The sequence below is a fragment of the Macrotis lagotis genome, chromosome 8, assembly GCF_037893015.1.
Source record: "Macrotis lagotis isolate mMagLag1 chromosome 8, bilby.v1.9.chrom.fasta, whole genome shotgun sequence".
Taxonomy (NCBI): domain Eukaryota; kingdom Metazoa; phylum Chordata; class Mammalia; order Peramelemorphia; family Peramelidae; genus Macrotis; species Macrotis lagotis.
In genome coordinates this window covers 102,059,729-102,079,413 of record NC_133665.1, presented here as the reverse complement: position 1 = coordinate 102,079,413, position 19,685 = coordinate 102,059,729, and the positions used below count along the sequence as shown (strand labels likewise).

At 35.4% G+C, this 19,685-nt stretch overlaps 1 protein-coding gene across 1 annotated transcript in view; it reads right to left on the bottom strand.

Annotated features, from left to right (window-relative positions):
• Nucleotides 1-19,685, bottom strand: part of ARF1 (ARF GTPase 1) — a 29,158-nt gene that overhangs the window by 6,174 nt on the left and 3,299 nt on the right. The gene's annotated exons all lie outside the window — the stretch shown is intronic.

Genomic DNA, 19,685 nt, shown 5'->3' with positions numbered 1-19,685 from the left:
AAAACATCATAAAATCTCACAAATTTCCATTTCCCCCCCAACTGCTCTACTGGTTTCTAAGAGGTAGCATGGCACAGTGGAAAATGTGCTGATTTTAAAGTTCATAACATCTGGTTTGAATCCCAGTTCCACAATGATTAACTTTATGACCTTGGACAAAAATTACTGGGCCTTTTTTGCCTTCAATTCCTCCTGTAAAATAAGAGTTAATGATAGATGGCATGAGAACCTTTTCAACTCTCAATTTATAGCTTATAAGGAATTTCAACTCCAAACTCAAAATCTGACTAACTAGAAGCTCCTTCTACAACCACTGCATGATCTAGAATGATTCCATCACTATCACTGAGGAAACACAAGCCTATAGGCTCAAGTTTCTTAGGATTTAAATATCAGCTCAAAGAGATTAGGGGAAAAATATAAAATAAATAACAGCTCAAATGGCTTGATAGGTATGAATTCAGCATTTTATAAAATCATATACTAAACAGACCACATGCATTTATTGGAAAATCTGTGAAATATATATATATATATATATACTGCAAAATTATAGATTAGAGAAGAATTGTCTGACTATTCTATCTCCAATGAATGGTTATTCCAGCAACAATCGGGACTAGATTGGGTTCTAATAATGTAGTCTATGAAAGCCAGACCACAAAATTAAGTAGCAGTTTTTTCTTGCTATATAGATACTAGTGACCACATAAATTATAATTTTTCCAATCCTTGATTATACTACTAAATACTATTTTACTTATATAATAGTACTGCTTTTTTAAAGAGAATTTTCAGACAAATTAAATAGGAGCAAGGTCTTCCAGGCAAAGAAAATAAACAAAATTTCAATGTAACAGAAAGCAGTTTGAAACATAAACACTCTCTGAGGTGATAACCAATTCTAGAAAAAAAAACCCCACAAATATTCCTGGGTAAGACCAAAAGTTTTCCCTTCTCTTAAAGAGTTTTCATTCAGCACTTTCACTTTTTGGAAAATCTACTATCCACAAAAGCTGGTAGCTTTTTCTGACCACAAACACTGGGGGAAATAAACTTCTTAGATTATTACATTTGTTATCAGAGCAGAAACAGCTTTGTGAGACCAAATGACAAATGTCTCTTCTGTTTTGTTTTAAAATAATTTTTTTTTTAAAGTTTGGAGGTAAGCAGATTCTACTGCTTTCCTTACAAAAAGCTGTTGCAAATATTAAATCCTTTCCTCCTCTGTTTCTTCCTAAGCTTTCAATTTTGGAATCCTCTTTCTTCATTTCTTTCTCAAACAATGATGCTGTTTCATGCAAGTACAAGACAACAATCTCTATGAAAAGTAGCAAAAACCAGGAATAAATGTGATTTTCAGGTGAGAGATTCCATCTGGCTCAAATTCACACTTGATGAGCCAGCTTTCAGTTTCTACATTCTTTTCCTCTTTTCTAAAGAATCCACCTTTCCCCACCTGTTAATGATTCTTTGGAAGCACTTCATCATCCTGCAAAATTGCATCACCCTGTGCCCCTGAGGACAAGAGGGCAGAGTACTTAAGTATAACTACTGCTTCCTTTCCAGAGTGTATACTCTCACACACCTGTGTTTTGCCCCTATCCAAGTATCTTCGCCCAACTCCACTAGTATTCTTATCTGGCTCATGGCTTAATAAATATCTACTGACTGACTGGAAAAAAGCATGATTGTTTCCTATTTCTAATGATTTCAAAAACTGAATGATCCCCCATAAAGGCCAAATTGTTTAAGCCTGAATGCATCACTTTTGCTTGTAAAACAAGAATACTCCCTGCCAAGTCGAGTATGGCCTACACTGTCTTGGCAAGTTTCAATTTCAGTGAAAGGTATCATTAAATTCCAGATACTCTTATGGATCCCCTTGGATTTCATCTTGCCATTCAAGTAGCTTGCTTTATGAAGCTGGAATACAAATTCATCATTTTGAGGAACCTCCTATTCCTCAGCTTCTTCAATTTCAATTCTGAATAACATCTTTCTCAAAAATTGGTGATTAAGAACTTAGTCCCTCTTAACAGTTTCCTTTTTAGGAGACACAGGCAATATTCGTAATTGGGAAGTTATTAAAATTTTCCACATATTCCTTTATTCTGTCCCAAATTAAAGATATAGTCTTATGTTAAGTAATAATGACTAAAATGACATGCTGCCCAAGTTTCTGCTACAGCTTATAAATCTTTACGGAAAATGATTATAGCATCTTATCCACAAACATTATACAATCTTGTCTTTTTTACTTCAATATGCTTCCCATTACCAGTGCCAAATATAATCCAACTGGCAGGGAATATATTCTATGGCATCTTCCTAATGCTTTAAAAAAAAAAAGATGTATTTTCCCAGGAAAATAATTTGCAATACTGTCTATGAGCATATAATTTTCTCCTTTAGGTCAATTAATAATGTTTTATTAGGAGAGAAAAGGTCCTCCTCTGACTACCTGTCTCAGGATACTTCCCAACCTCTCACAGGCTTGGACTTGTCTTGTGATGCCTAGCCCAGAAGCTGTTATTTCATCCTCTCCTTCATCATGATCAGATCTACTTTACTGTGGAAACTGGTACTTCTAGTTCAATTTAATCATCCTATATATTAGTCAGGAGAGGAAACTCTCTGATTTTCCAAAGAACCTCTCCTTCCTGGACATCTGATACCAGGCAGCAAATGAAATTATCTGGCAAAAGAGAATAAAAAAAAGTCACAGAAATGGCAGATTTGTACAAAAGTAATTACATTTTTATAAGGACCTAAATAAAGTTCTGACTATTCTTTTCTTCATTTGGAAAAGTTAACAGGAAAAAAAAAACCCAGAAAATTTTCTTTTTGAACAAAAGCCCTTTCTATTGGCAGGGCTTGTTCAAGACTGGAGAATTATTTGGGGGGGGGGGGGGAATTGAGGTTATAGGATTCAAAATCATGCCATGATAGTAAGTAAAAGGCATTTGGGGCCTTAGAGGACGATTGCACTCATTTAGCATATGGAGAAAGCACTTTGTAAATTGTAAAAGCCCCCACCAACAAGTTTGCCCTCAAGGGCTCTGATGTAGAATAAAGACAAGTGTTTTAGCAGGTTTTAGGTTTACATCATTTAGTGGACTGGGCTGACCTCAGAGTCAGGAAGGTCTCATTTTAAATCTTCATTCAAAAACTCACTAAATGTGACCCTGGCCAAATCACTTAATTTTTTCACTTTTCTGGAGGCTTCACTCCTGGCTTTCCCAGTTGTCTCAGGGAAATCTCAGCAAACTCTTTCCCCTGGAAATTCTCTCTACTTTTGGACCTCATACCTTTCTAGCTCTGGCCCCTCCCTTCTGACTGGCTGACTCAGGAACCTACTTTAGGGAGATCCAAGACAGTCAGTCATGATCTTTTAATTTCTCTCCAGGTTTCACTCTTGGACTTTCTTCAAAACACAGAGAATACTTCTAATCCCCTACAAATTTCAATTAGCTTCCTCTTTTGAGTGTAATCTTTCCCATTAGATTGTAAACTCCTTAAGGGCAGGTACTGTCTTCCGGTAGTATTTGTAATTCAATGCCTAGCAAATCAGTAAACCCTTAAAATGCTTGATTTCACACTCAGATTCAGTTCTTTCATCTGTACAATGGGGGCAATAGGACCCTCCATAGGGTCCTTCCTCTTCAACCTACCAAAATTCTCAAAAACAATAGATATTTATGATTAATTCACAGATTAAAAGCAATCCCAAAGAAATCCTGAAGAAAAAATAGAAACTTAAAAGATTCATCACAATAGCATTTGTTGTTTTGTTTTTTTCAAGACAATGGACTTAAGTGATTTACTCAAGGTCACATAGCTAGATAATTATTAAGTATCTAGGGTCAATTTTGAACTCAGATCCTCTTGACTCCAGGACCAGGTGTTCTATTCACTGCCCCACCTTAGCTGTCCCCAAAATTTCTTTAATCAGAAAACTTACAGAATATTTAAAATAGGTATCAATATGTTCTTTATAAGAAATTTAACAATTAAGGACTGAAATGACAGAAGCATCTTCATTTTGCCTTTCTTCTATAAGGCAGCTTTTTGTCATGAATACAACAACAAATTCTACTTGCAATTCATTTTTTCCAGCTGCAGAATTATTTAAATTAATAAGTGTTTCAAAAACCAAGTAAGTTTTATTATATTACAGGATCTAAAAGAAAAAAGCACTTTTAAGAATGTATTCATAGATTAAGAATGGATCACACCAAAAAAACTACACAAAACTCACCCAATCCTAAAACAAATAAAATTCTCTACAGGCATACCCTGACCTAAATCAATTGATTTCTTCAACATTTTGGTCAAAATTTTTCTCAAATTTAAAACTGGAAACTGAAGTACTGGATTTGAACCCTCTGCCCCAAGCAAAGCTGTGTGACTAGGAAATTATTTCCAGTCTTTGAAGTTTGGTATTCTTATCTATTAAGATCACAATAGAAAGTTATTGTACAATGGAAAGAGTTCTAGGGAAGGATTTTTATGAAATTTAAAATGCTACACAAATATTGTTACCAAAGTTTTTAGGATTATTGTAGGTCAAATGTTAATAATGCAAATTAAGATGGGGTGACTTTTCAGAGTATGTTTTAAGTTCTTGTCTTCATCTGGAAGATGAACATGACATCAAGTGAATGATGTCAAGACAAACTTAATTTGGATTAAAGTGGGAGGATGTTGTGCAAAGACATAGAAGCATCTGAACCCAGTGATCCAATACAGTAGGAACAGGATAACTGGTGTTAGTGTGGATACAGTGGAAGACCTTGGCCTTTTAGACATAGGTCTTTCCCAGCTCAGAGGTACCATCAGGCTTAGGGGATTTTTAATTTACTGTCACTCAAAGTTCCACAACTGATACATCCAATGTATGGAACTAGAATAGTTCCACTCTTACTAGATGGCAAATCATCAAGAGAGTAAAAGTAACCTAGCCTTCCTAGTGATAATCTATTCAGCTCTGCAACCATACTCTTCTCCCTATTCCTAATCCAAAGACTTCCATTTCCCAGAATTTTATCAAGTAGACAATTGGAAAACTGAAGCTTTAAGAAGATTTTGAAATTTTCTATTTTTACTTCCATTTCTTTATAACTGAAGTTATGATTTTTATATTTATTTCTGGAATTTGTTCATTTGGGGGCGGCTAGGTGGCCTAGTGGATAGAGCACTGGCCCTGGAGTCAGGAGTACCTGAGTTCAAATCTGGCCTCAGACACTTAATAATTACCTAGCTGTGTGGCCTTGGGCAAGTCACTTAACCTCATTGCTTTGTAAAAACCTTTAAAAAAAAAGGGAAAAAAAGGAATTTGTTCATTTACAAATAGAAGCACTGTACAAGTGGCCATATAATCCAAGTAAAACATCAAAAACACCCCCCAAAACACCTTATAGCTATTCAAAAGGAAATCTCTTATTAAACTAAGCAGTCAAATGAAATTAAACAATGAACCCATTAAAAGTACTCCCAGTACTTGAAAAGCTTGAGAAGCCTTTCTCAGGATTTAAATAACAGTAACTGTTATTACCCTCTATCTTCCAAAGCTTCCAGACACAGATTAAACTACATAGTAAGGCAGCACCTCCCCCCAACAACAGAATTTCCTCACAAAACCCTAATCTGCTGCCACATAGTAACACAGAAGTAACTGGTTCTCAAAGGGCATCAGAATTTAAGTCTGCCAAAGCTCTACCTTGTGGTATGGTCAAGACTGAACTAGCTGTCCAAGGCTAACCTAGCTAGGAACAGAGAGTTTCATTACCAGTAGTATGGAAAAAGAGATTAATTTTTTTCCTGAGGTCAATTTATTAAGCAATCAAGAATTTTTCAATGGCCTTTGATCCTCTATATCCTAAGTGGGGTGGTAGTGGAGGAGTGATGAAGTAAGGCCAAGGGTGGAGCATCAGTTTTTGGACTATCTATAATCATTAAACTTGAAGAAATATATCCAATGGCCAGTAAATTGATGTACTATTTATTGTTAAGTATTTTAACTACATCAATATTTTTTTCTAGGCTAAACATTCGAGGCTAAATAGTTGCAGGTTTTCCAAAATATTTTATCAACTTTAGTCTTAATTCTAGCTTGATGTTGATTTTTTTGCCCTAACTAGTCTGATTCTACAATTACTGTAACCAGTTGTTCCTAATAAATTTACTAAGTTTGGATGCTCACTATGCAGTTATTCAAGATCCATCAAATATCAATGAAAGTGTGAATTGATGGTATTAGTTTGTGAAATTATGCATTAAGGGCAGATACACCCAATTTTCTGGATACTCTGAAAGACATGACTGGTAGTGGGACACATACAGAGTTGTAATCACACTTTAATAACCACAGAGACAAGTGGTTAACGGAGTATGGAGCCAGTGGACACAGAGACAAGGGAAGATAGGCAATCTATCACTCATGTAACCATGGATTAAAGTTGGGAGCACTAGGCAGTATGAACCCAATGCAGAAGAGTTCTGGGGAGAGGGGGGCAGGAAGTAGAAATCTCATTTTTATAGAGTTTGAGGGGAAAGAGACTAACTCCTATCTATGTCACCTTGGGGTTATTTGTTCATTAACCTATTCAAATCTTCTCAAAACAGTCATTAAAATTTTCAGTTAGCCTGCACATATCATCTCAAAATTATCAACACCTTTTGGATGTTGTCTGAGATTACATATCAAAGGATCAAAAACCTTAACAGACACTATCCTCTCCTGATTCCACCCATGATTTTTTTGTTTGATTAATAAATAATAACCTTTGCAAATTATGCTCTCCCTTGAACTTTGTGACTTACAGGTTCCCCGTTCCTCTTTGTCATCTGATTTCCTGCTATTGCCTCTTTATAATGGATAGTCATAAACTTACTATGGGTAGTGATCAGGCTCTCAGGTTCAGACTCAAGAGCTTTAAGGCCTTTAAATGTCACCTAGACAGACTAATTCATTTTACAAGTGAGGAAGAGCATGTCAATTTGCCAATCAGATAGTAAGTTTTGAATCCAGGTTCTCTGACTACAAATTCAGCACTCTTACCACTGTGCCATGTTACCAGTTCTTTCATTACCTGAAGTTATGACAGGTGGCCTGAATTCAACCAGGGCAAGCTAGATGCTTTCCTACTATCTCCTTACTTATCTTAGGTATCAATTCCCTATTAGTCAATATTTGCTGTCCTTTCTAGTCCAAAAATTATCTTTGACAAAGAAAAAAAGAGAGGAAAATAAAAAAGGTAAATAGCTTACTTTTTCAGGCTTACTATTGGTTATCATTATCTAATTCCTTCTTCGATCTTTCCTTTCCCCTAATATAGCTTAAAAACAAAAACCAAAAGACCATCCAGTCTTCTTTTTGTTATCCTTAGATTTCTTTACCAACCTCATCCCAGGAGCTGTAAGGTCTGATACTGTTCTTACAGAACTGTGAAAAAGATTTTGTATCTTTCAGCATCATCCTTTGCTTCTACCTTCTGTACATACATTTTTAAAAAATTTAAGTTGATTGGTGAGATCCCTGTGCATAAGGTTTCTTTAGATGAGATGTCTTTCTTCTTTATCAGAATTGGTTCTTTTGAGTCTTCTGAATTTCATTCTTCTGGTATTTCTATTCCTCTTTGCCTAAGTACTTCTGTAGAATTTAAGTGCACAGAGTCTACCTATTCTTTCTCTGAATTCTTTGAAATTTGTTCTCCCAAAAAATCTAAGGGTTATTTATGTCAGATTATGATGAGCTTAACTCTCCTCCATCAAAATCTAAAATGAAATAACCTTCTCAAAGTTCCCATCGGTGACCCAGAAAGTAATTCTCTTTTTGGTGTAAAATTATTAGCAAAAATGGAATTTCTTTTTTTTGTTGTTTTCAACTTCATGATAGAGAAAATTATCTTGAAGGCAAGTCAAGAAATTATCAGCTGCTCTACTTGTGGCAAGAATTACACCAGGTATTCAAAATATTGAAGTCCCCTATTGCTACCACTTTTGTGCCAAGCTTGTGACATTTTCCCCAAGCTCCTCTTCAATTTCCTATTTTCTATCCAGGTGGTTTGTAAAATGCTTGTAATGTGTTTGTAATATGCTCCAAATTCAGTTTATGCTTCTTCTGATCTTCCACCTAAATAGATGCTCCTTTTTTGGTTCCTGAATTTCCTTGATTAATATAACTTTTAATTATAGACATACTTTTTATCATACAATACTATATAACTTTCCTGATTCATATTCCAGTCATAGGTTTTATCCCAATCTCAGTAATACCTATAAGGTAAAATTTGCATAAGGGGGTGACTAGGTGGCACAATGGATAGAGCACAGGCCCTGGAGTCAGGAGTGCCTGAGTTCAAATCTGGCCTCAGACACTTAATAATTACCTAGCTGTGTGGCCTTGGGCAAGCCACTTAACCCCACTGCCTTGCAAAAAAAAAAAAAAAAAGCATAGGATTGAGTCATCTTATTTAATACTCATACTTTGTAGTTTGTGTGAAGAAATATGACGTACTGGATTTTATTACTGAATCCTTTTAAAAAACTTTTTCCTCTGGTGAACTTCTGGTTATGCTGACTACTTGTTCTTGCTACCTTGTGGCCACTGCAACTAAGGTGGATCTATATTACATTACATTATATACATGTATGTATGTATATATATTCCTAGTGGCAATGGCACTTACTAAACATACAAAGAAAACCTGTTTGAGAAATCATTCCACAACTTATTTTAAGGCAAGATAAGGTAATAATGGAAGTGGTAATAATAATGGAAGTAGTAGAAATCACAAAAAATACTGATGTATCCTAAAATATGAAGAACATATCAATAACTAGTGGTTCAAAGGCTCAAGGTCTCATCTTTAGAAAAATGATCAAATATATGCTTGATAGAAATTTGGGCAAGGAACAAGTAGATATCTTTGAAACAACTGTACATAGCAGATCAGTTCTTCACAAATGACATTGAACTGATTGAAAATCATACAACACCAAAGTCCCAACATTAATTGATAATATAGCATTTAATCCAGAGCAAAACAGTCTTCTTTTCCAAAGGAAATCTTAAGGCATATCCTAAGATCATAAAATATTCCTTGATCAATGCAACAAAGGTTATACTGGTCAATGATTCTCTTTCTTTTTTTTCATTTGTTTTTCCAACTACATTCAATGATAGTGTTCACCCATCATTTTTTTTTGCAAGGTTTTGAATTTTGTTTTACATTCCCCCCCCCCGACAGAAGGCATTCTAATATAGGCTCAACATGTGTAGCCATATTAAACAAACACTCATATTACAATGATTCTCTTAAAAGAGTAAAAGAGCACAGGCATAAAACAGAGACACACTTGTAAAAGATGTTCACCACCACCAGAGGTCAACCTGTGCAAGGATCATATAAAAGAAGGAATTCCCTATTAAGAGTGAGAACCGGGGGCAGCTAGGTGGCGCAGTAGACAAAGCACTGGCCCTGGAGTTTGGAGTACCTGAGTTCAAATCTGACCTCAGACACTTAATGATGACCTAGCTGTATGGCCTTGGGCAAGCCACTTAACCCCACTGCCTAGCAAAAACTTAAAAAAAAAAAAAGGAGTGAGAACCTCAAGAAGTTCTTGCTTGTGGATCTCATGCCAAATGTACCCAACACCAAAATATCCTAGGACTTCCTCAAGATTATTCAGAAGGAACCAGAAAAGATCAGTTTAACATTTTACACAGGAAAAAAAACTAAATTAAATGGATTTTAGAATGCCTATAATCTAGTTAGATGAACAGTTCACTGAGAATTATAGTACATGTATTTGGGACACACACTACAAATGGAAGATTAGTTGGGCCAGAACTAAAAAAAGAGAAAGAACAGGGTAGAGACTAAAATTAAGCTACTGCATAGGATCACAAACTCTTCCCAAAACAAAAACAAAACATCTTTTAAATAAACGTTGTCTTAGCAATACAGATCTCAGAACAGCACCAACTCTATGGAATTCAGACTGAATGCCATCCAACAGACAATAAAGATACAAGGGGGGGTCGTGGTGTACAAGTAGGACAGAGTATTTCCAATCATCTGTATCTAGAGTGATTTAAGGAATTTCTATAAGGATATATAAGATCAGAAAAGGAGTTGGGGTGGTCACAGAGGTTAATAGGCAGCAGCCTATGTCTGCCTGTCTGTCTCTCTTCAACTAAAGACCTAAATGAAAGGTTGGATCTTTGATAGATCTTTGGAAGAATATGGTTAAGAATATAGGTGAACAGATAGTTTATAATCTGCATAGTGTAACAACCACAATGATAAAATTACAGTGCTCTTGAAGTAATATTTTTCTTTATATTGAGCTGAAATTGAGCTCCCTGTAATTTCCCTGTTCTGCTGTTTGGGTAAGGCCCTTTATTAACCACAAATTTACCTACTATCCGACTATATTATCTAACCTAGTATTTCATTCTCACTGACCACTAAGATTATATGAATTTAAAAGACATTTGTTAAAATTCTTCAACAAGTCATTTCTTTTTATCACAACAACAAAACAAATTCAGACTAAAAATCCCTTGCTCAAAAATCTGAAAACAGCTCCAAACTGTACAAGAATTAAAACAAAAACAAAACTTTCTTAAGTTGGCTCTAATCACTCTTTTCAGACTTAGTGTCAGATTTTAACCCCTTTCTTTCTCATGCTACAGTCCAACAAAATATACCAGTAGCTGATCCCTAAATTGAATGTCTAGACTACACACATCATTCAAACCTTTCTCCAGTGGTACTTTTGATGTCTCCTAATGAAAGTGCTCTCTCCTCAAACATTCCTATAGTAGTTTGCCTGGATCTTTACTTTGCACACAACATTCCTTATCTATTATTCTACTTTGTGTACAGACTTTGTTAATCATAGACTAGATTCCTAGAGGTTGAAAGATACTGCTGGGGGCGCCTGGAGTCATGGACATCCCCCCCATATTCTGCAAATATTAGGTATTTAAGGTTGGTTAAAATGAATATTCTGTAATTTATGTATAATTTCAAAATTGTAATGAAATGTCAATCAGTGTGACTAAGGGCAATGTGAAAAAAGTGTCATGAGACATTAGGTTATTAACCTTGCCTTTAACACTAGTTTTATGACATTAGCAGAGTCAAATTCTGGGGGTCTCATTTTCCCATCTATAAAATGAGTGATTCTTCACAGTACTGCCATGAGAGTCAAGTGAGAGCAATAAACAAAGCATTGTGTATGTCAAGTATTATAGAAATGTTAGCTAGTAGACCCTGCACAAAGCAGTGTTTGTGAAAAGCCAACTGTGGTCCTATATTAAAGCAGGAAACAGCCAGAAGAAAACAAGATTCCCTCTTACAACAGCAATCAAATATACCTGTGTATCTATGTATGAATGAAACTACTGGAGCAGGGAACCTCTATAAAGAAAACATTAGACATCAATGACAAATAAAGAATACAAGGTTCCAATTTATGGACTTTGTTCCAAACTAAAATATCAATATATTTTATAAATTTGCATGAAAATACCAAAAACCCTCACAAAAATAAAACTAAAAGACAATTTATTTGCATGTTATTTTTGAAACATATGTGTGTAGAAATATAGAAGCCACAAAAACCGTAAGTCATACCTATAAGTCCAGTAATTTCACTAATGGGAATACAGTGATAGAAAGTAATTCCAAGAAAAGAACAAAACTGACCATAGAAAAATATTTAAAACATTATATATATATATAAGAAAACTGAAAACAACCTAAATGATCAGTGAATGGAAGATAAACAGAAGCTGTGAAACTTCAATGTAGTAACAGATTACTATTTTTAGGGTTTTAGGATTGTCAGGAACATGGAAAAATTTATATGAATACAAAGCAACAAAAAAATAAAACACCGTTTTCACATATTTTTAAAAATTTAAATAGATCTAGCTCATATAAACGTGAAAAAATACAGTTTACAAGGATTGAGAAGGGTTACAATTAAGTTTTTGTGAAGTTGATATCAATACGTATGTTTAAGCATCCCTTCTGCTGTCAAACGGATTAAGCAAATAATGACAGAGCTGGAGTTGGCTTATCATTCCAAAGAATGCAGACAGCTTTTCTAGGAATTTGGGGGAGGGAAAAAAATAAGACACTACACCTTGAGGGGAATGGTAGGAAAAATTTGTAAAGGTTTTTTTTTTAGGATGGAATGTTGAGCATGTTTGAAGGCAAAGGGGAACTAAAACATCAGGAGAGAATCAAGACCTCAAGCAATGTATCAATTAATCATTGATAAGAGTCCCACAATGGAATAGAGCAAAGGACAAAACTTGTTTAACACATTACCTAGAATTCTGAAAACTTCCTGTAGATTATTCATTAATCAATATTTATCCAACTGCACTCTATCATTTAACTTAAATTTTTAAAAAATGTCTTAGTGATTTTTTCTTTCTTATATTAGTCATTTCCCCTACCTTATGAAAAAAATGCCCTCCTTTGTAAATCACAGCTAAACAGAACCAACATAACTATACATAGACTATACATATGAGGCTCATTTGCAATATGATCCCTCTTTCTCATCACTTCTTCCATGTCATCTACAATGATATTATTTTACTTAAGAATTACAGACAATAAATCTGGAATCATTTGATACACCCCCTCCTAAGTACTCACAATTTTATTAGCTTGAGTCTCTAGAATTTCTCAAAATCAAGTCTACTGGGTTTTTGATTTACACAATCTAATTCCATTCCCTTAAAAAATTTAAATCTGAAAAATGTTCAAATTTCTCTAAGATTCCATGAAGATCACAAATGATAGTTCTGTATATTGTTTTTCCAAACCATGAGATCTGAATTAATTTAAGATCTGCTGAGTATACGCAACTCTAGTTAATACACTCTGGCTTGAATTCCTTCAATGCCCAATATTTTCAGACAAAATGTTATTCTTAAGATATAAACAAAACAGGGGCAAGCTAGGTGGTGCAGTGGATAAAGCACCAGCCCTGGAGTCAGGAGGATTAAATTCAAATCTGACCTCAGATACTTAATAATTACCTAGCTATATGATATCTTGGACAAGTAACTTAACACCATTGCTTTGCAAAAACAAAAACAAGCAAAAAAAATATAAATAAAACAGATGATAATAATGCTACCTAATTTATCTTCTTGCTTTGAACAACTTTAAAAAAAGTCACCCTGTTATACTTGACATTTTCAAGAAGCTATTATAGTTCAGGGGAGGGGCGGCTAGGTGTCCCAGTAGATAGAACTCCGGCCCTGGAGTCAGGAGTACCTGGGTTCAAATAATAATTACCTAGCTGTGTGGCCTTGGGCAAGCCACTTAACCCTATTTGCCTAGCAAAATCCTAAAAAAAACAACAATGCTACAGTTCAGGGGCTGCAAGGTGAGACAGTGGATAGAACACCTGTACTCAAATCAGGAGGAACCTGAGTTCAAATTCAGACTCAGACACTTAATAACTGCCTAGCTGTGTGACCTTAAGAAGTCACTTAACCCCACTGCCTTAAATTAAAAAAAAAAAGCTATAGTTCAATCAGGACTTAACCACCCAGACTTTAATTTTACAAGTATAGGCTACTTTTGTATTCTTTCCTTGATTTATTAAATAACCTGCTTTCATTTTTATAAGTTCCCTGTAAAGTTACAAAAGTAACACTAAACATGAACATTTCTTCCTCTTCAGACTCACTAACCATTAAACCATCTAAATTTTAAGAACTTCTAGTTCCTCTCACATTTTCTCTTATTCTCTGGCTATAACTTATCTTCCCTCAAAAGAGTCAAAATCTGTTCTGAAGCTCAAGTGAAATGTCTCACCACAGGAGGCATTCCCCTCCATAATAATGGATTGTGGGTTCACTTTCTTCCTATGTGTTTCTGTTATGCCCATATGGTCAAGTACTTCTTCCATGATCCCCCCCAAAAAACAGGTTTAAGGGAGCAATTCTACTCTTTGTTCCTTAGTGTATTATTAGTTATGTCACAACAAATTTCACTACTCATGCCAATGGACCATATAACCCATTTCAAGACAACCTGGTATCTTTTAATAGTGGTACCTTCAGATAAACTGTGGGAAATTGCTCTATGACATAATCAAAATTTCAAGACTCAAGAGTTATCTCAATTTATTTAACTTTACAAAAATACTGCATAGGTCACTCATCCCATCCCTTAGTGCATATTACTCTGGGTATATTTTCATCTGCAAAAGATCAAACCTAGGGTTCCTAATTTCCCCATATTTTTGTCTGCTATATTATCCTGACAAATAGCACTTTCTTTTATTTGTCTGAAACTACCCTCTTCAGCTTCAATTGGAGTACTAATATTTTTAGTATTCTGTGTTACAAGTTCATGCTCACTCTAACCACACCCTTTTACAACTTTAATGAATTTCACTTCCAAATCTTCCTCCAAACTTGAACTTACAAAAGTGAAAATACTATTTCCACAGGAAAGCATGAAGGAAATCAATCATTTAATTGTCTGAAGAACACCAAAATTTAGTAGCTACATGCTTTTCTCTCTTCAGTAAAACACTGCACAGAAAATCAAGTTTTTTTAGGATCTTTATCTTCAGCCCTATCCCAAACCCTCTATATAATTAAACATAAAGGGTTTCTGCAGTCTTAGCCTCTCAAAGTTGACAAGCAAAGTAAAAAAATCACAGGCATCAGGCTACTCCAATAAATATCACCTCTATAGAATTCAGAATGTTTTTTTAAAAAATGGGAGGGGGAGGGAGAGGAGATCAGATAAAATTTTATAGGTATAGAGAATTCCTAGTAGGAAAACTCCCTTTACTAATGCCTAGGGCAAGGGAAGGTTTTTAAAAGACCTATCCAAGGTCACAAAGCCCTCACCTTGGGAAAGGGATGGAGATTGTGACAAATCGGGTATATTTTTCTAAGAACCAAAAATTAATGAATTTGGCCACTTCAAATAATAAAGATAATAAAATATAAGATCAACTATAAGCAACTTTTTAAACACAAACTTTAAGTCAACTTTATTAAAATGTTATTTCATTACAATGCTCAATCCTATATAAAATAATACATACTGGGGTGGCTAGTTGGTGCAGTGGATAGAGCACAGGCCCGGAGTCAGGAGAACCTGGGTTCAAATTCGACCTCCGACATTTAATAATTACCTAGCTATGTGGCCTTGGGCAAGCCACTTAACCCCAATTGCCTTGCAAAAAAAAATAATAATACATACAGAGATGCAATGTGGTTCTTTTTATAGCCAATACAACTTCCTCAGGTTTGTTTTCTCTAGGATTATAAGGTTGGAATTTTTTTTTTTACCAAGTTTAAATGATGTTTCATCAAAAATTCTTATCACTATTGTATAATGGCATTAAGGACTATGCCATTTAAAAAAACACAAAAATATTAGTATATTCTTAAACAAACTCCCAAATATTTGTACTTTTCCATTTTGAGAGGGAGGGAAGTGAGTGAGGAGTAAGTGATGCTTTTCAGGATAAAAGCCAAAAAAACCCAAACCCAAACAAAACATCAACCCCCCCCCCCACCAAATAGTAAGTGAACTACTATGGAATAGAAAAGGTGGAAAAGGTGGAAACCTCATTTGGGTCCCTCTATATCCTGAATAGAGAGGGTCAATAAGCTGTTATTGCCAGAGTTATCTGGCTGGGCCACTGGTAGTTGAAATGACTAATTCCAATCCTACAATTATTTGGGGCCCCAATTTTGTCTTCTATAGGTTTTTTTTTTGTATTTTTAGGTTTTTTGCAAGGCAAATGGGGTTAAGTGGTTTGCCCAAGGCCACACAGCTAGGTAATTATTAAGTGTCTGAGGTCGGATTTGAGCCCAGGTACTCCTGACTCCAGGGTCAGCGCTTTATCCACTGGGCCACCTAGTTGCCCCTCCCCCCACAGGTTTTTAATGCCAACTTTACATCATATACTAGGAACCTTTATTTTGGTTCTCTATTAGCTTTTTAATGCCAAATTTACCTCACATACTAGAAACTTTTATTTTTACATTACCAAAACCCACAGTGAAATACTGAGGTATCCTCAGCAATCTCACAGAAAATTTAACCTAGAAAAACTATGAAGAATAAATGGTACCTTTTCTACAAAATCATTATGACCTTTTCCCATCTTTCAACATACACTTAGTGAACAGCCAGGTCACTATGGCAGGAGGAGACTTCAACTGTGATAAATGCTGGTGGGAAAAGTCACTCTACCAAAAAGCAGAGGCACCTGCTTTTCAACTTCTTAGAAAGCTAGCAAGGCACATGACCTACCAGAGTCACAGAACTCAGTAAGCCTACCAAGTAGCAACAATTCTCAAAGGTCAACAAAAACAACCAAGTGTAGAAGGTGGATGTGGGGGTATCTATCATTCCTTGAAATGCCTTGAGCCAAATCATTTTGTTAACAGTCCTGGTGATGGAACTCCTAGCCATACTCTGAACTCAAAGGTCCAAGGTTTAGAGTTACAAAGTGTTTCTTATTCCCAACATTGTCTTTTTACAGAGGAGCACTGAGACCCAATGAGATTCAAGTGACCTAAACCAGTCAAAGGTAATGCAGAATTTGAACCAAGCCCTTCTGTGATTGTTGCTCCATCTTCTCAAAGACATTCAATAAATATTTTCTTGAATTGGATTAGAACAGGATAAGGAGACTCCAAATCAATGAATCTAGTAAAAATATTACAGAAGAATTTATGTTCATAGGTTTTCCCAAAATCAAAAATTATGGTGGTATCAATGAATAATACTTTTACATGTATAATTCAGTGGAAAAAGTTCTGGATTTGGAGTTAGGGCCTGGATTCAAATCCACTCACTAAGAGAATGACCCTGGATAGTCATTTAACCTCCTTATCTATAAAATGAAAGGAGGAGATGTCATTCTGGTTTACAAATTAGAAATAATTCCAAAAAGTGAATAACATTTGCTAAACAGTGACCAATGGGGCTCAACAATATCACTATAAATCACATACTTGGAGGATGTCAAACTCAGGAGAAAAAGGTCCTTATGTAAAAAAAGAAATACACAGTCCTTTCTGTGGCAAAGAACTAGAAACAAAATTGGAGCCATCTACATTAATAAGCCACAAAAATGGTTGGATTCAAAGAAATCTGGGAAGACTAATTTGAACGTTAGAGTCTAAGCTCCCTGAAGGCTGTAAGTTCTCTTTTTTGCCTGATTTGGTATCCCCAGAACTTAGCAGAGCCTGGCACAGAGGTAGCCTGCGCTGTCCTGCCATGAGATGAATGGAACCAGGAGAACAATTTACACAATCACTCCAATAACGTGAAGAACAAAAAACTTTGGAAAATTTAAGAACTTTTAACAAGACCACGTCCAGTCATAATTTCAGAAGTCTCTGAAGAGGACCGATGAAGCAAGTTTTCTCTAGTTTTCAATGGTCAATATGTGAACTTGTCAAAAGAGAGGGCTTACAGTTACGGAGGAGATTTGGTAGGTAGTGATTAAAAAAGAATGAAAAGAATTACAATTAAGTATTAAAATATATAGAAAATTCAAAAAAGGGTACACACAAGGACAATTTATTATTATGCTTTTAAAAAACAGTGGATAGAGCACCAGCCCTGGAGTCAGAAGGACCTGAGTTCAAATCCAGCCTCAGACACTTAATAATCACCTAGCTGTGTGGGCCTTGGGCAAGCTACTTAACCCCACTGCCTTGCAAAAAAACCCCCCTAAAAACAAACAAAAAAACCCTAACAACTAGACATAATAGAAGTTCACAGATTTATATGCAATCCAATTTTTCTATTCTTTTTATGATGAAATTTTCAAGTTTGTCAAATTCAGAATTTTAAAAATGTTTTAAAACCAGATTCAGACTAGATGACTTCTGAGATCCCTCCAATTATATACATGCCTCTGATTAGTTTTTATCAGAAGACAAATGTTTCAAGGAACACAGAGATTAACCATTAACAGAAGGATCACTTAAGTTCCAATAGTACAGTGATATTCTGGCATATGTAACATGTGACAGTTCTAAAATTTTTTGGCTTTAAAGAAAGCATTATAGACAAAAAAGACATATCAAAGGAAGATTTTTCTGTTTCCTACCAATATACTAAGCAGTCAAGTTATTAAGTAAAGGCTTCAGCCACCATCAACTCTGGAATAAGTACACATTTTCATTTAACTCAATTTGAAAAGATTCTATCATTTCAGCAAAAGTTGGAAAATATCAAGTCATTAATATCTTCACTGCCTAACTTATTGATTGGCATAGTATTTTAGACATAAATTAATGGACTCCATCAGTTAAATACCAAGCTGTATTCTCTTTCATCTACAAAAGGTAGGAAGCTATTACTTCATAGGGAAAATGTTTTAACAGCAATTTTTAAAAGAACATTCTTTGTTCTCCTGTTGGCACACTCCTAACTATACCTGCACTTTTGCCATTCAGGCTTATTTGCAGGGGGGAAATTTTGGCCTTAACCCATCTGAACCTATTTAAATTGACAGAACAAAAGAAACCTGTCAAAAGAAAATATTTAGTAGTCAGAGTTAAAAACACAAAGAGCACCAAGGTACAGAGGGAAAAGCATTGGCTTTGGGATCAATACTTTTATTTCTGCTGGACTAGATGGATTCAGGTCTCTTCCAACTCAAGATCCTGGATCTAAGATCTAAGACATTTTATAATTTCTACCTTGAGAAAAATTATAACCTACCTCACAGAGGTATGAAAATTTGTAAACCTACGCTAAAGTTAATATTATATCTTATTTGATCCTCACAACAATCCTGAGATAAATATTCTACTTGCCCAGGAACACACAGCAAGTAATGAGGTTCAGCTTGAACTCAGGTCTCACTAACTCCAGGCCCTTTTACTCTACCCACTGCACCACCAGTTACATGTAACATCCTGTGTGGGGGTCAACTTGGATGGATCGTAGTGTATATATAAAACTGGAAAAGTTAAGAGACAGGTTGCCTAGGGCTTTAAATGCTAAATAAAGGAATCTATAGTTGATCCTGGAGGTAAGGTATAAGTGGGACATTATCAAACTGGTACTTTTGGAATATCACTCACTGATAGTTGTGTGGAGAATGGATTGGAAAGAGGAGAGACTCGGAAGCTACAGCAGTCATCCAAGTGAGATGTGATAGATCTAAACTAGGGTAGGGACTGTGTCCATGGAGACAAGGGGCCACAAGGATGCCAAACATGTCAAAGAAAAAGAACAGTTTGACAACACTATGTAAACAGTATAAGGGATAGTCCATGGGCAAACCACATCATCTCAGCTTTGCCACTTACTACTTATATATAACAAGGAAGCTACTTCATCTCTTGGCCCCAGTTTCATTTGTAAACTGAAAGGGGTAGGACTAGATGCCCTCTAAGTCTTTAGAGTTGTGATGCTCAAATATGTAAAATAGAGATAAATACCATTCACTTCACATGGATGGAGTGAAAAGAAAATGACATCTATGTTAACTAATTATTTGCATTTTCTCATGCTGAGCATACAATGTAATACAACCACTGATTCAGGCTCATATTGTAATCAATTACAGATAATAATGTAGTTGCCCCTAACACCTGGGATTTTCCAGGCTCTGTGTCCACTTTTCAGAAAGTATTCCAT